The sequence below is a fragment of the Pogona vitticeps genome, chromosome 1 (assembly GCF_051106095.1).
Source record: "Pogona vitticeps strain Pit_001003342236 chromosome 1, PviZW2.1, whole genome shotgun sequence".
Taxonomy (NCBI): Eukaryota; Metazoa; Chordata; class Lepidosauria; order Squamata; family Agamidae; genus Pogona; species Pogona vitticeps.
In genome coordinates, this window is record NC_135783.1 from 7,515,639 (window position 1) to 7,521,896 (window position 6,258).

Genomic DNA, 6,258 nt, shown 5'->3' on the forward strand with positions numbered 1-6,258 from the left:
AAGTCTGTGCTTGTGATCCGAGTCAAGAAAGAAGGCTTCAGAAAGTTTTCTCCAAGCAGGATACTTCTACATGATTTTTGTACGTGAAAAAAAATTGGGGGGGGGGGAATTGCAGAATTGAATTTTGCACAGAACAAGTTGTGTTTTGCACACAAAAAGTATTTTTTTTCTCAGAAGTCATAGGTTTTGAGCAAAATACAAACTTTTGTGCAAAACTTACATTTTGTTTATGAAACCTTCCTTCTTCTTTTTCTTTTTGATTTTTCCCCTTTTTTGCAAATTTTTTCTACCATGATGGTCATTTTGCTAACTGATATTACAGGTGGGATTTTAATCTATTCCTTGCATTAATTCCTCAATTAGAATGGTTTTGACCCATGTCATCAAGGTACCATGACAAATTGGGCTACAGATTTCGTAAAAAATCGGAAGCCATCTGAGTGGGATTTTTAAATAAGCCCTTATGAAAACGATATACAACAAGCACCCAAGCAGAACATGTAGCCTTTCAGTTCAAAGGCATCATGGAAGTAGAAGCACGCGTCACTGGAAAAACGAAAAGATATGGACTTTCCTAATTCTTTAAAGAAGATGATTCTGTCACAAAAACTGTATGTCTTAGTAAATCTCCAGGCCTTTGCATGGTTACTTGAAAGGAAACTGCGAAGTTCTTTACCTTTTCTAGTTTTAAATTTTTTTCATTGGTAGAGAAACAGCGGTTTGGCAGCACATAACAACAAAAGAGACACCAAAGAATTTAATTATGCTTGCGTTTCAAAAACAATTTGTTAAAACTGCAAATCAATATGTAAACAAGAACGCAGATGTAGTTCAGTTTTCCTATTATTTTGAATTTTGTAATGCAGATGCACTAAAGGAAGAAAAGGGCAAAAATGTGCATATTGTAAAGAAAGTGCAGTCCAGCCAGAGCTCAGAAATGTTACCTTTTACATTTCACATCCCAAAAGTCTCAAGCCATAGAATTAAACATTAAGATCATACAAGGAAGAGAGCTTCCAAAAGGCATATTTTAGGGGAAATGCACAGCTAAAGCAGTATGTTTATTTCAACTTTTTGTTTTTAAAAATTCAAAATTAATGTGAATAGGGAAGATGAAACCATGAGAAACCAAACTCGACTGTTTCATCCATCCCTCTTCAAAGGGCCACAGATGTCTGCAACAAAGCAAGAAAGCAGAAATATTCTGACCAACGGTTAAGACAGATCTCAATACAGTTTGCAGAAGAACTTGGTTGAAGCCACACAACTTTTTGCAAGGGTTTTTGAAAGGAAGAAAAAAATGATGAAATATTCCAGATGGAAAGTTCAAAGGATGGTGATGCTACCTTTTCCTCCTTGACTGTTGGGTTGGCATTCACTCATGGAACTTTTGGATATTTATTCTCATCCTTCGTCATCGTCATTTAGTCATTTAGTCATTTAGTCGTGTCCGACTTTTCGTGGCCCCATGGACCAGAGCACACCAGGCCCTCCAATTGTCATCCTTACCTCTTCCAAATATCCAAAAGCTGATGTGTTAACATTAGGAAATATTCCAAAAGAAGTTCAGTTCACCTTCAAACTCGTTTGGAAATGGCTTGATCACAGGGTCTACTGATCACATGATCTCACACACTCTACTTTCTTTCTATAGATTCTACAAGTATGATAGATGGAATCAAGGAGATGGAATCAGTAGAGGGGTCTTTAAGAAGAGTCTGATGAACTGGACTTGTCCAGAAAAGCTCACATTCAAGACTTTAAGGTGCCACCATACATTTGTCTTTTTTCAATTTTTCCTTCGTCTTCTCCATTTACAAGCCTCAGCAAGGCAGAGAAAAGCCTCCCTCTCAGGCAAAGTGGATGACATTTAGAGCAGTTCATGTGAGTTCACTCTGCTTTGATGCACCGGTTACCAAAGTAGGAACGATATCTATACAATCCTTGCCCTATAGCCCTTGCGCCTCAAGACGAGAAGGTTGGTGGGCAACTGATTTCACAGCAGCCAGGAATCCTCTTCCAGTTTTTCTCCAGACTTTACGAGAGCTCTTCAACATCCTTTAATAGTTCAATAGCTCCTGTCATGTTCAGATTACATCCTAGAGCTGATGTACAGGACATTTTCTACAGTGTGGTTCCCCAACCTTGGGCCTCCAGATGTTCTTGGACTTAAACTCCCAGAAATCCTGGCAAGCAGAGCTTGTGGTAAAGACTTCTGGGAGTTGTAGTCCAAGAACATCTGGAGGCCCAAGGTAGGGGACCACTGGTCTACAGGATTCAGTCCTCTGTTCAAGACCAGTCACATTTATTGAATAACAGCCCCAGGCAGGCCCTGTTCTCCCAAGGAAGAGCCAAAAGAAATGGGCTGGAAAGGACTGGATGATGTCAGCCGCCAGGGTCTTTCTGCTTTGCGCCCCCTCCCAACCTCGTTGCCCAGAGGGAGAGGGGCTGGCTTTGCCTTCTATGGACAAACTGCACCCATTTCCCTCTCAGAACCTCACCCTGGCACTTGATGCACCCACGAGGCTTTGGGAGTTTCATAGAAGCATCGAATTTGGGAACTACCCACAAGAACCTGGTGCGCAGCCTGAAGAAGATAGAAAATCATCCAAAGTGTGCTGCTTAGTTTTGGTTTGTTTCCTTTGTTTGCTTTGCTTTGCTTTCTTAAAGTTCCAATAACGGTATTACCATTACCTACATTTCTATTGTTTCAAGGACGATATGGGCCATTGCTGATCTTCCCCAGGGATACGTAGCTGTTGCTGTCGCCACACTGTCCCTCCTTCCTCCCCCCACCCAAATGTGCTGAATTCATTCCAGCACATCTCACAAGAAGAAGAAGCAGCTACATTTGCTCACAGGCGTGGCGCAGGCGGAGGTGTGGCTTCCCTCCACGCCCAACCTCCCTCCAACTTCAAGGCCACCTCTCCGTTCCAAGGATTCAGGACTGAGGCTGACCCCAACCCTCTCCTTCCCTCACCTCCCTCTGGCAAAACCTCGAAGTAAGTTTAGGGTTAGGGCTAGGGTACTGACTGGAGAAAAAGATTTTTAAAATTGTAGCAGGGAAGCCACATGTCAGGGAGGAGGCTTTCAAAGAGAATTGATAGGGTGAATCGCACATTTCACACTGCTAAGGAATATATCGATACACCACTGGAACAGAAAAAAAAGAAGCCTCCCCGTGTAAGGGGGGGGACACAGTTACAACTAATAAATGTTTGGATAATGTTAGTGCGTTGTGTGAGCAGAAATGTCAACCACTATGGAACATGTGCCTTGTGTGCTCAAGCCCTCAGCGGCAGGAGAGGAAATGGGTTAACGGGAGTATAAATAATGTCCTGCGAACATCCGTCTTGGCCCTAAGCGGTGCACCTCCAAATCTCCACCAAGTATTTCCCCCAAAAGACAGAAGCACACTTCACAAATTCAGGTCCTCAGATGCATTTTTATTTAATGGGAAAGGAGAGTTAGAGAATCAGATTCGGGGAGAAGCACACGTGACAAATTCAAGTCCTCAAATTCATGATTATTTAATGGGTAAGGAGAGAAAGAGAATCCGGTACAGGGAGCATCAGCTGAGGGGGAAAAGCTCAAGTGACTGTCGATCGTGGGAGCTAAGGTGGAGATACAGCAGAAAGATTGGGTCAACAAACGCCCTGGAAGTCTGTTGAGAGCTCAAATGAGCGTTGATTCTGGGAGTGAGCAGGCGGTACAGCAGAAAGGCTGCCCTCGGTGCCTCTGAGAAAGCGACCATGAATAATCAGCAACCTACAAGAAGAGAAAAACACTTTCAGAGTCGGTATTTGTATTGTATTATATAAATAATCAGTACTTCTGAAGTGAGATTTATGTACCATATATAGAATCGTTTCCATCTGTGCTCATTCCAGTACCTGGGGCATACATATCAATTGGGAAAGTAAATCTAGGACAACTTCTAAATTATCTCATGGACACAGGATGGATGGATGGATGGATGGATGGATGGATGGATGGATGGATGGATGGATGGATGGATGGATGGATGGATGGATGGATGGATGGATGGATGGATGGATGGATAGATGGATAGATGGATAGATGGATAGATAGATAGATAGATAGATAGATAGATAGATAGATAGATAGATAGATAGATAGATAGATAGATAGATAGATAGATAGATAGATAGATAGATATCACATGACCAGATAAAAATGAATTGGTACAACTGGGGTTCCTTTCTCATGTGTGTGAGCCCTAAGTTTACACATGGGGGCTACAGATTCAAGTCATATGTTTCAAATCCCACCACTGGTGGTGTTGATTTCCAGTGAGCTTTGTCTTCTCATTATTTGCAGAAATAACAGTGGCAGCTTGAAGATCAACTAATTTGATTTCCCCTAAGATTCTGCAGGCTGACACCCCCTTCATCATGAGCCCAGTGATCTTAAAAGATTTCCTTGTAGCGAAAAGACCCGTACTTCCATGTTGGAAAGATACATTCCTCTCACCTGTCATTCATGGGCCGGGAAATCTTACCTTTATAGCTGTGTATTCATGTCAACTCTGTTCACGCCAACACTAAGCAAAATTTATTTTCTTGTCCTTTGTCTGGAAATATTTTCATCATATACCAAGCCTAATCATGATTATAACACCACCCTGCATTGTCTGCCTCTCTTTTCCTCCCCCAATACACTTTTAAAATGCAATGAAAAGCCTTTTCAAGAGATGAAGCAGACTGCAGAAGTCAATAGCTACATGGATGCACTTATATGGATATTAATTAAGGAAACTACCTTCCCGGAAAGAACCTTTCCAAGTAGATCTTACTTGTCATTTGCAGCAAGGATGTCTAAGTGAGCCACAGTTCCCAATTTGTCTTGTCCCTCCTGGACAATCAATAAAGTAACAGTAGCCTCCAGCAGCGTGACATCCAGAGCTTGATGATGGCTGACCATATACTGCTAGAAGAAAAGAGAGAACAACATGGTCATTCCATGTTCAAGAGCCACCGTTGCTACCATCATGACTTGCTCTGATACTGAACTCAAGTGGAAAGCTCTGGATCAAGCCAAATCTAAGATGGATTTTGAGAGATAATGTATGAGAGTCATCTTCAGATCTTGCATGGGAGGGGCAACACACTGGTTGGTTGCTTTTCCAGAGGGGAGGACATGAACCCATCACTCACATCCTATTGTAGTTATGCAAACAGCGTTGTTGCTCTAAGTTTAGAAATCATTGGCAGCATTCTCTGTTTCATGCTCAGTGTGCAACAAGTAATATCTAGGAATATTCCTTAACTTACAGCCATTCTCATCCCAAAGTTACACTTTGTGTAAGCATGTAATAGGATTTCCCTCAAGGAATTCAAATTGCAAGAAAGGAGGTCTTGGGTAAGAATAGGAAGACCTTTCTGATAATAAGAGCTTTTCTTCAGCTAAATGGCTTATCTTGGAAACTGATGGAACATTTGTGAGCAGAGGAGGGATGGCCATCTCTCAGGGTGCCTCAGCTCTTGGTTCCTCGTTTGGCAGAAGTTTAATTTAGGGGCTTTCTAGGATTCCTTCCAACTCCAATGTTCTATGAAGCTGTGAAAACTGAGTCCATGAAAAAACAGAGGATGGGTTAGGGGGAATTCAAGATATATAAAAGAAATCCATAGGGTGTAGAAAGGTGAGACCTTGCAAGAAGAGATGCCTGCACCAGATTAGGGCCTCCCTAACAAGGAAATGGAAGTCCACCTGACCGTCCTGCTTCTTCTAGGGGATGCGAAGAGCCAAAAATACCTACTGAGAAAGAGTTTAGAATCCATCACACCCTACATTAAGGTTGTCATGCGCAGTTAAGATGAGATTGAATTAAATTAAATTGCTTTCATTTCCTTCCCACTTGATGAAGATTTTTAGGGCTAAAAATAATGTGTTACACTAGTGTTTAACTATTCCCTGCATTGAGAATGGAGTTGGTCCCTTCCAACTTCACTATTCTATGACTCTGTGTTTCTATTATTAACATTTTCAGCATTCCCACAGAACCCAATTTGGAGGAGGGCTGGACTTGATTATATTAAAACAAAAGGAGGGAAATCAAAAGGACCGGGGTCTTAAACTGCACGTTAATCCTGAAGTAATGTACCATCTAGTCCAAGCAAACCTCTTACCTGAAGCAGCCATCAGGACAAAGAAGAGAACAGCTGAGAGGATGGCCAAGAGCTTCATGGCTGAAAGGTAGGATTGGATGTCTCAGGAGGTGGTAAGACAAGGAGGTGA

At 41.9% G+C, this 6,258-nt stretch overlaps 1 long non-coding RNA gene across 1 annotated transcript; it reads right to left on the reverse strand.

The window, feature by feature from the left end:
• Positions 1 to 3,425: 3,425 nt before the first annotated feature.
• On the reverse strand, positions 3,426 to 6,258 carry LOC144584880 (uncharacterized). Its single transcript, XR_013539360.1, has 3 exons — positions 6,150 to 6,258; positions 4,783 to 4,950; positions 3,426 to 3,768 (listed from the first exon to the last, which is right to left on the reverse strand). It is a non-coding gene; the product is annotated as an uncharacterized LOC144584880 (long non-coding RNA).